This window comes from Morone saxatilis, unplaced genomic scaffold (genome assembly GCF_004916995.1).
Source record: "Morone saxatilis isolate NCDOM2014 unplaced genomic scaffold, NCSU_SB_2.0 Contig5, whole genome shotgun sequence".
Lineage (NCBI taxonomy): Eukaryota > Metazoa > Chordata > Actinopteri > Moronidae > Morone > Morone saxatilis.
Window position 1 is genome coordinate 15,531,923 of NW_023340095.1, and position 12,101 is coordinate 15,544,023.

Here is a 12,101-nt window from a genome sequence, read left to right on the forward strand (position 1 = left end):
TCAGGGTTAAGGTAACAGTTAATTGTTTCGCTTGTGTCCTGAAGATATTCGCAGTGAGCTCATGAATCAAGCATGTGACTTATGCATCAAGCCACATCCCCTCATTCTTCTCATGCAGCACGCAGCCTGTGATTTATGGCTGGACAGTGGCCTGCAGAGGTGTTGGATTCAATGAAATATAAGGGAGAACATCTGGAAAGCCTATTAGCTCCGAATCACAGCTTGGGCCAGTTTGATAGCGATGGCTGATGCAAGCCTGGAATTGACATGCTGGTGCACACTGAGGGACACTATGTCTTTCTCATCGAACAGACACGTGTGAACCGAGGTTGTTCATATTTTAAGTAGATCAATATTAATGGTTCTACTTAAAGTGCCAGGTGAGCTAACAAGAGCCTTAAATGAGCCTCTTCCATGTGTCTCTAATGTCTCCCAGATGTAGAGTACTTCAGTCCTGTTGGCGTCCTTGGTTGGAAGCAAGAGAGACTCTTAATCTGAAAAATGAAAAGGCCTTGATAGGATAAAACATCCATTCCAAAGCTGCGTGACACAGCCAGTGTTACACAAGTCATTCTAGTCAAGGATAATTGGGTAAGAAAGAGCATCGGCAGGGAGTGTCTGAACAAGGTACCCCTGCCTCCACTCATCTCAGCTCCGTAATAAGAGCATGGGGAGGTGTGTTGAAATACAACCCCGTCACTATTCATCCTTACCCCCTTGATGCAACAATGACTAGCATGCAGTCTGCTTTTCATTTAAGGGAATTACCTTTGGGAGGGCAGCAGACATCTCCTGAGTTGCTCTGTGTGTGTTCTTCATATCCCTGCAGAGCTGTCTCATTAACACACAACCCAGCAGGCTTGGTTTTAGCATAGCCCCAACTCTGTCCTGCTGAAGCCTGCAGCGTGCTGCATGGAAGCTTAAAATAATGACTCACACACATTACAAAGTCCCTGTACACAGTCCCCAGTTCCAGCACCACTCCCCAGGTCTCTGCAGCCTAGACCTCCAGCCTCTCTAACGAGTTGACTATAATGTTGAGGCCACTTAAGACTGAGAGCTGGAGAACAAGAGAGCCAGGAGCGAGAGCTGGGTGTTATGTGGGGTAAAAGAAGTAGCTTAGTCTAATTTATGACTTTCAGGAGAGATTTTGTGTCAGCTTTTGTAGCTTACCTAATTAGGTTTTTTTTTTTACATGGTACATGAGTTCTTATAGCTTTTCAGTATGAAACATGACCCGTTATCTTATTTCTGTTTGGAGTAGAGTAGCTATTACTGCTTTCCTCTGTAAAACATGTTTTATAGCCATTGAAAAGACCAAATTATTCAATCATCAGTAGGGTGGCTACTTCCTTTAGAGCACTTATGAGTTCAGGCGTCATCTCACCAGGGTGTGGCTCATATCATTTACATTTCATTAAAGCACGCTGTGAAACATCATTGATTTCTAAGTAAACCAGGAGTTTCCATGATGCAAGCTCATGGGTGGGGGGAGCGGTAGACGTGTCACCCATCAGGAGCTGTCAGGAGCTGTCAGAGGACAGGATCCAGACCCTTGGCCAGGAGAGGCCAGGCCAGCCAGCTGTCACCTCTCTGACACTGGCTGAGACCATCCATCTGGCTGAGTGAGGCCCACCATGGGTGGAGAGGAACTCACCAGATCCCACACTGCATGCACATGAAGGCAGGAATGCGCACACACAAGCAGATATGTTTCATGTGCACATAGACACATGAACAAACATTTATGCACTCACAATGACATACATGCACCCCTCCACGCATGTACAAATGCTGCCTGCCAGGGCTATTTTGGGTAATCACCAGCACAATCTGCGGTGCTGTCCACATGAATCATTCCCCCACAGACAGATCCGGGAAACAGAAGTGACACGCTGCCATCAAGCTGAACAGACACAAATAAACAATTATAAAATTTGGCTGTAACGCTCGCTTTCACATACAGTAACTCTCTGTCTCACAAAATGAGCTTTAACAGCAGGAGGTTTTTTTCCCCGTATACCTATTCATCATTATGGAGAGCATAAAAAGTCCTCTGCTGGCAGTAACATGTGAATCAGTGGCAAGCTTCCTCTAGTCAAAATTTAGACATGCATTAGTAGTAGATCTATCTCTCCTTGTTAGGTTTCACTGGAATTTTTACTGCTGTGATACTCATGTAAAGTAAAACAACAACATCATTGCATATTGGCCGAGTGTGGAACACATCCACCCTGGCAATGTTTAAGTAAGAGAGGTCAGTGGAGTTGCCAGACATATGGAGAGCATTTGGACATATTCAGACTCCGCATTAACCACAACAGAGCCAGACAGAGTGTTGTACATCTTGTTTTGGTAACATCTCATTTTCATAAAAATCTTAAATAGCCACAATTGTCCCCAAAATTCTGGATCTATTTTACTAAAAGAAACACATTTAACGCGATTAGTCATTTGCTATTTTCAATATTTTTTCACTGAGGAATGAAATTCATCATGACTCCATTTATTGTAATTTGGACATGTGCTTTAACTAAAAAACAGATCACTGTCATCATTCCCTTTAGCCTAATAGCAATTCAGAATGGAATTCCTGTCTTTTAATTTAATGGTGCAATAAGGATTTATTTAGTTAGTGAGGACTCTGATAAACCAATTATACAAGGCACACTTTAAATGTGGGTGACCTCCATGTCAGACCTTTAGTTTCTACCTGCTGTGCCTTTTCTTATCTTGTCTTTTCCTGAAGTTATGTTTAAAGGTTTTTGAATTTATTTCAGGATTTTATCTAATAATGGCTGTGAACGATGATCGTGTGACATATGACATGAATACTCTATGATTGTGACCGAAAGCCATGCCATCTTTTTGGAGAGAAGACAAAACAGGTATAAATACACCACCAGACTGGCAACAGTTACCTTGAGCTGTAGCCCCAACACATTATTTCCTCCCATTAGGGAGTATTAGAGTCAAGTGTAAGTGAATATAAGATGATTATATTCAAAGCCCAGGACAAAAACTGTGTTGAGTACCACTCAAATGCAGTATGTTATTTTGGTGAAGTCATTATAATTTCTTATCACACTCAAAAAAAGAGAGGCAACAGCGAGCGATGAGAAATATTACTAAGAAGCAGAGGGCAAACTTAGGAAGACAAAGACAGACAGAAGAGGAGAGCAGGGGACCAATGATAATGTGATCTGATGACATAGTTGAGCGAGCTCTTCCCCTCTGGTGGTCTCACCATTGACCAACTCAGAGTTGAAGAGAGTGAATTTTGTTTGGATTGGCTTTAATCTTCCCATCAGACAATACAAGGCAGGCGGTATGCTGCAAGTGTTTTCCATTTTGCCACAAGAGAATTGTGTCAGGTTCTGCAAGTGCACAAGCGCGGATACGTCAGTGTGGCACATTGACAGGCAGCTTGTTCAAATAAAGCACTGACAAAGAACTGAGCGGCTCGACTGTTGAGAAAAGTATTTACAGGAACACATGCACATGACAACAGAAAACAAAAACAAAGTGATTCCCTCTGCTGGTTCTCAGAAACTGTCTGTCCGTGTTGCTGAAAGGATATATTTCAAATAGTTGAAAAGCGCTATGCATATTTTTTCCACTCCAAAGTTAATTACAAATGGTTACAGAGTAGTTTAAAAATGTGAGAAAATGGAAAACATAAGCTTCTGTGACAGCTTCGTCTATGCAAAGTCAAGGGTGTTCAACAAGTTGTGCGGAGCATATCTTTGACAAATAGCGTCATATGGTGCTGGTTGTTTTAAGCACAAGAGTGTGAAACCAGATGATGAGTGGTGCTCATTGCGAGAGAATGGTGTATGTAAATCTGTCTTAAAGGGCTTCATGCTTTGCTGGTCTTTTATCAATTTTAAATGACAGATTTTCTTGTAGTGATGGGTATTCCGGCTTTTTTTAGTGAGACAGATTAGTCGGTTCTTTAGGCATCCAAACAGTTCTTCATTTAGTACTACCACTTCTAGCTTTATTATTTACCTAAATTTAGCAATGATTTGACCTATGATTGGTATGTGTGCACATATATCACTTAAATGATTCAATATAATATGCTAAACCTCATAATTTCCAGAATACCATAAATTTACATCAGGCTTGTTATAAAAACCTGAAAGGTTGAGTGTGTGAGATTTAGTGGCACCCTCCCCTTCCGAGCACAAAGGAGAAAAACAGCCCTATCTACAGCCAGTGCTTGGTTGTCTGTTCTGAGCTACACTAGAAACATGACGGTCCAACATGACGGACTCCATGGAAGGCGACCTGCAGTGTCTGTAGATAAATGCCTCATTCTAATGTAATAAAAACGTATCAATTCAGGCGATTATAGACTACTGAAAACATTCCCATGCATATTATATCATATAATAAAGCCTTCTAAATGTTACACACCTTTAAATATCACACTAATATATAGCATTTTACACATTTACACATGTAAAGATTTGTATTTATATTAAACTATATATTTTGGTGATGTGTGAAAGTGAAACATTTCTGGATTGTATTAAATAAAGACGTTATAGGATAATATTTTTCTGTCTTGTATTAGCTTATGTAAATGGGAAGAAGGAAAGCAATCAGTGCTCAGATGTGAGCTGGCTCCCATCATTCACTAAAAGAAAAAAAAACGTATCTTATCACTATTGTCTTGAGAAATAGCAGAAGAACACACACAGAACAAGTCTACTGTCATGGTTGCAGCTTTGCTAACATGCTTACAGTGACAACACTATAGGGTGATTTTTCAGGTGTAATGTTTCCCTTGTTCACCGTCTTATTTTAGCATGTTAGCACGCTGACATTGGCTAATTAGCAGTAAACACAGAGCACAGCTGAGACTGATGGGATTGTCATTAGTTTTGGAAGTATAGTAAGTATATGCAGCTATATGTCTGAGCCAAATTTCAATTAAATCAAATGACAATCCACCCAATAGTTGTAAGAACATACAGTATGACACCAAAACCCATAAAGGTCAAACTGCTGGTGACACTAGAAGAAAAGTCAAACGACACTCAAATCTCTAAAAACAACATATGTTACACTATAGTCAAACTATGTGTTATTTCTAATTCTTGACAAAAGAAGTAGTGCCCTTTTTTACACCAAGTATTATTTGTCTCATGCTTAGCTTTGTGCCCGTATTGTTCAGATAAAATCCACAAATCAGGCCAGGTTCTGTGTCGCTACCACAAAGAAAACCATGAAAACTGTCTCCACAGTAAATGCCCAAGAGAAACCATAATAATAACACATAAATACTCAAAAATTTTTCCTGGCCGCACAGAAGAAAATATTTACTTATTGACTTTAACAACTGATGTTTCGGAGGGAAACTATTACCAAGACATTGCGCGACGGAGAAAGTGTGCAGGCACACAAAGACATGACCAAACCCCAAACTCCTGCAAACCCACAAGGTCCACAAGATGTCTGTAATTAGCTTTAAGCTGTTCTGATGATAAGGAATCCACGGTGAGACTCACGCAAACATGGCTGCCACTGTGTACACCTTCATTCAGCCTGGAGCTCTAATAACCAGTGTTTATATTGTGGTCACCAAATATAAATATGGCAACACTGCTGTGTTTGATCAACGCTGCATTGTTCAAACACAACAAACAGTAGATAACATCCTCAAATTAAGTTCCTTATTAGTGGAGTTATGACAACGTGATAGCCGTATACATGTCTACAGTAAACTGCTCTGGATACTTGAATTAGATCTGACTACTGGGATCATTTTTGGTTCTTTTTTTGGAGGACAAAGAACTTTCAATCTTCCACCCTACACCTATTTTATCTGTCCCATTTGTAGCATTTATAGGTATATAAGTAGTATATTAATAAGTGTTTCCACGGTGCTGGTCGCCACCATGGGTATAATAATATTTCTGCCTTGGGCACACTTGAATTTTACATGATGACCAAATGTTAGCAGAAAAATAAGAGCATAGAAGTTGAGTTGGAAGCAAATACACAATCGTAAACATCATCACCCAAGAGGGAGACTTTGTTTAATATAGTATAATAATAACAATGACAAACAATGCTCTACTATCACTTCTCATAAAAGCAGGGTCCAAAGACAAATCAGGCCTTAATAGAGGTCTTTTATAGAGATAGGAAAGGGATATTATTTCATTATAATGTCTCAACCACACTTAACAATTTATCCACATAATTATGGTGGGCTCCCAGGTTGCGCTGTCACAGTAAAGTATGGCCTAGAAAGAGCCAAGAACTTTTATTGAGCTGATATTAATTGATTTGTCCTGACCTACCCAGACCTGCACCCCCCTGGGCTCAGCTTCCTCAGTGGAGTAGTGCCAAGGTCTGTCCTAACTCTGCATAAAAATAAATGAGAAGCTATGGGGCTAGTCTCTAAAGCCAGAGGATATTGTTCGATTTCACGTCAGCCCTCCAGGAGGCAATTTAAACAACCCAGCATGCTAATCAACCTGGTATAAAAGGCAGTTCTGGAGGGTGGCCCATTCTTCTTTTTTTCCCCTTCTCTCCTATTGCAGCAAGGCCAAAAGGACCTTTACAATCTTAGGAGAAAAGTGTAATTGGGTCTGTATCTGAAGGAACACTATACTCCAGTGTAATGTAACTATATGATGTGGAAAAGGAAACAAGTACTCGCACTTTTACAGACATACACTGGCCAGTAAGGCTGGCATGACATTGTCAGGTTCCTTCAAAATCCAGGAAATACAAAAAAAAAAGCCTCTTTGTTGGCCTCTTTGTTGTAACAATCATCCCAGAGAAAAGATGCTTGTGTAAAAATATGCTGGCACGGAGGAACCATCACTCCGTTGGAAGACTCTGAGCCAGGATGTGAGCTTCCCTGCTGCCATCAACTCATCAACAACGTCTCAGTGGAACCACATTGTGACCCTCGCTCGTCTGAGGAGGCACAGCCCCAATCCCCAGAAATAATTCAATACTCTAATATCCCCTTGGTATTTGTTGCGACCACTGAAATACGATAGTGTTCATTCCCTGCTTGTGCCCTGAACCCACAGGTCAGGTGGTAGCAGATCACAGACTTCTCCGTGACTCAGAGGTTAAACTAATCATGCATGACTTTCTCACATGGCCCAACTAGTACCTTTAGAAATCTACACCAGCTTGTCATCGAGCAGTGGGTGAACCTGCGTTTCATGCATTTACATCACTGAGCGCTTTACTTGGTTTGATTGCTGGTTTACTGTGGCAGCTGTTTTGCTTCTCAATAAATTCACCTACAATTATGTAGACCTTAGTAATTCAACCTGTGATGTAACTGCCCATTTCATTAGACACATTAAACTGCACCAACAATCTGTATGAACTTTGAATATCTTTGAGGCCCTGCACGTTCCTACACATTGTATTTATACAACTCTTCATCATCACCATGCGCAAATGAAAGGAATAGCACATATCTGTATGTTTACAGACTTCAGATAAATGTTCTGTAAAACATTTCTTTTGAAACCAGATTTGAGTGTCACCTTTTTCAACTGTGTGTTTGTTCATTTTGTCTTTATAGCTCAAGGTGTCCTTCAACCACATCAGTGTTAGGATCCAAAAACAACAATTTCTAAGTCAGTCCATGACTGGTAAGAGCTAATAAACACTGCCCCCTACTGAGACAAATGAGTCCTTACAGTAACTTACCAACATACTAACTAACTAACATTGTATTGCATATAAATTTAACAGTCATTTCCCCCAATACAGGCCTTTTCTGGCTCCATCACTCAGCTTTCAAGTGTTAATACAGTAAAATATCTGAATCTGAGTTTTCATTATATAAAAAAGACTACTACTCATGCTGGCATAGCCTTTAATAATTAGTGCAAAGAAACATTTCCAGAACATCCATCAACAGCAGGAGAAAGGTAAGAAAAATAAAATATAAAATCTATCTTTTATGCATGGAAATCAAAAAGTATTCATATATGATATATGCACAAATATACCCTGCACAAATATACCCTGAGCTCCATAAAACAACAACGGCCTAGCAGAAACAAGCTGGTCTCAACAAGAATAAATCAGTGCACAAAACATTTCTAAATACACAGAAGAACAAATATCTTACAATTAACAATCTTTAAAAGTGGGTATGATGGCTACTTTTATGTATTTGTAGATAGACAGCATCTAATCACCTCACATATATATGTCAGTCACCTTTCAAGCTAACTACTACAACTAACTACTACTAACTACTACTAACTACTAACTACTACTACAACTAACAAACTCACTTCTTGAGTGTGAGTTTGTTTAGTTCTATTTGTCTTAAGTAATGGTAAACTGATTATCTTTGGGTTTTGGACTGATGGATCGCACAAAATAAGACATTTCAAGAGGTCACCTAGGCTCATAGTCTAATTTTAGAAGTAGTCCCAACAATAATCCGACTATTCATTGATTAACTGAGAAAATAATCTGCATATAAACAAGTCATGAAAATAATCATTAGTCGCTGACCTGCTTATATTAGCTTATCATAAACTTGTATTACACCTTAGTGTAAGATCAAAGGTCATAGCATGAGAAAAACAATGTTAGTGTTTAACTTCTGGTACTCTGACTTGAAAATAATAAATAAACTCAGATATCCTACCAAAACGTTGTAGCAGAATACAGTAAAAAAATTCAGTTTCACACATATGTGAAAGAGAGAAAACAGATTAAATTAGATAAAATGTTGACTGTAATTATACCACACCCCCAATTACTGTGTGTTTTTCAGATTTGCCAATCAGTGGCCAAGCTGTCAATCAAAATGAGATAATCAGAAGTATAACCAAAAGACATGGGAAGTCTTTAAGTAATTATTATTTTATTTTACTTGTATTACAAGAAGATTTTAACTGGTTATGAAACTGTTTAATACTGATACCTCTGTATGATTTATAAACAAACTACACCGATAATCCACAACATTACGACCACCTGGGAACCTTGGTGGTCTTAATGTTTCTGTCAGAACCGGCAATAACTTTCTCAGTAATTTGATCTACAGTATCACTCTGTTTCTGGTTCACCGCTTTTCCTTCTTCCTTGGACCACCTTTGATAGGTATTGACCACTGCAGACCAGTGAACACTCCACAAGAGCTGCAGTTTTGAAGAAGCTCTGACCCAGTCGTCTAGCATCACAATTTGGCCCTTCAGTGTAATCAGTGTTATTCACTTCACCTGTCAGTGGTCTTAATGTTGTGGCTGATCAGTGAATATTAGCAAGATGGCTATTTCTATGTAAATATTCTTAATGCCTGCCACCGGGTCGGACTCCCCTTCCCCTTGACATCAATGAAACAAGGCGGTGGAAACACTCATTTTGTCCACAGGGGTGGACACTGGTTTTTAGGAGAACTTTTATATTATTGCTTTAAAAAAAAGGAGCAAGCAACTGAGACAGATAAACCTCCCATCTGCTTTCAATCTACTGCGGACCTGATATTTTTTGCTTTCTGTCCTCAGTGACTGTTACTGCATGTCCATTTCTCCATCATAAATTTCCTACAGTCCTACAAAATATTTGTCTTCCTTTGGACTGGGATGTGGTCCTCCATACTCTTTATCTTTGTATTGATCTTTTCCTTTCTGCTACATTGTATTTAAAACAATTTCACTTCCATCAACTGCTTCTGTAATTCATTTTCTTTTTCTAATTTATCCAATTGTATGAAACCCTAATCACCTTTCTTCTGTCCCTTATCAGTCAAACTCTTGTTGTCTTCTTCTACTTCTTTTGAGTCACACTGGACCTCATTTTCAGAGGTTTGACCTCCACCCCAACCTTGATCTGCTTCAGCTGTCTGACTGCCCTTCACACTCAGTCACATTATCTGATTCATTTTCATTTTTAGAAACTGGTTTGTCTGTTTCTCGCTTTATGTCTTTTCCTGTGTCTGTTTCTCCCTGTAACAAATTTGAATCGTGCTCATGTACTGATGTTTTTGGACTTTTCTATTCAGGAATGGTGGTTGACTGCTTTTCCTTGGCAGAGTCACATAACTTGTTTCTTTCCTGATGAATGCCTGATGAATCAGGCTCTCTGACATTTTCTCCAGTAAGTTGATCTGTGTCAGACTCTTCCTTATCAGTGGCATCCTTAAGGCTTGCAGAAGCACAGTTTATTCTTCATCCTCACCTTCTCTTCCTCTCCCTGAATCTGTAACAGAAAATAAAAAATAGGTTCAGATCACCCAGAATGAGTCTTGGTTTCTGCCATTTTGGTTGATGTCAAGAACTCAATAAATGAGTAACAAACAACAACAGTCTGAAACAATTAACAGTTAAATCAACCCTTTCTACAATACTATACCAAGAATATATTTATTAATTATTATTTATAAAATTAGAAGTATTACTGAAGTTATTATTACATTATTTAACAACCAGTGTGTAGGATTTAGTGGCATCTAGCAGTGACGTTGGAGATAGCATCTATTTGAAATCAAGGAGAAAACATGGTGCTGCAAAACTCCCGAAAAATGTGACAAGGCCTTATCTACAGCCAGTGTTTGATTTGTCCTACATGGCAGCCTCCACAGAAGACGACCCGAAAACACAACATTTCTTATTTTCAGTTGATAATACACTATGGAATATTATACTCCATTTCTGCCAATAAATCCTCCTAAATGTTACACACTCCTTCCCTATACCAATACCTGAACTTTATGTACTGATTAAATACATGCATGTTGAAAAATATCCACATATATTTGTTTAAACAAATACATAATACTAAGCCTGTATGACTGCTATCATTGTTGTATGGCTGGGCTCAGATTAAACCCTTTGTCAGAATCAGAGTCTGAGCAGGGCTACAGATCATGGATAGCTACTGAAACAAGGTCTATTTTCTATTTGCCTGACACCAAAACAAAATCAAAACCAAAATAAAATTCAGCATCATCATTCAATAAAACATCCATGCAGTTTATTTTTCAACACTGCTGGATAGAGACTAAACTGATTTGGCAGCTTTCCTAGTGTTTGTTTTGTCCAGTGACAACTTTGATTGTAGTTTGATTTCTTTGTGTTTGCGATCAGGGTCACAAATAGGGATTTTAATAATAATTTAATAATTAACTATAACTACTTTATATATGTGAGATGTGGCCTGCAAGAAATGTAATGGCTATTGTTCCTTTCGACTTTTACAAAACACCAGCAATATAGCAATTAAATATGAATAAAACAGTTTTATTAAGCATCTAATATAAATGAGTTTCACAGTTTAGATTATCTATAATTACAAACAAAAAATTACCTTAATTAGCCTCAAACTTGTTTTTCATATCCAAAACATACCCTGTAAAGAATTAACAGTCAGAACTGTCAAAATAAAATTGCAACAACTTTTATATAATTTATCAGTTATAATACTAAAATCACTTTGAGTTACCTTCTTTTAGGAGCTTTTGATTGAAAAAATTGCATTCAGTTCCTGCCCAAAAGAAAGGAATAAAGTCAATTTGAGTTTCATTGATAGGATATCATATAATCAGAGATAACAAAAAACCTTGTAAGTAATTTTAGATCTAAGATGTACAAAATAAAATTAGACAACCTTTATAAGTAGCGATGTATCAGTTATACATCCTCACATTTTACTGCCTCTCTGTGCGAGGTCTGACTGCCCCAGACTCACCTGAGCCAGATGTGTTGTGGGGGCTCGAGGCGGCTGGGAAAGTGGATACTGGCAGGGCTTCCATTCATCCTCCCAGAAACTGATTGGTCTGGTTCTGCTGGTTTCTCCTTGGGTGTTCTTCTGTGACAGCTTGAAATCTTTGCTCATGTACTTGTTTCTGAACACTCCCTAGCAGGAAGTGGTCCGGACTGATCTCCTGGCACTTCTACATCCGAGCTCATTGATCGGGCTTTCCTTTTGTCACCAGCATGTCCTTAGGTTCATCAATCCTGGCTCATGTTCGAGCCTGAAACAGACCAATTAAATAGGTGACAATGGAATACAGAAAAAAAGAAAGAAATTAGCTCCAATCACCAGAAAGAAGTTATAGTTCCTATCTGCCTTTTTTAGAATAGCAGCAC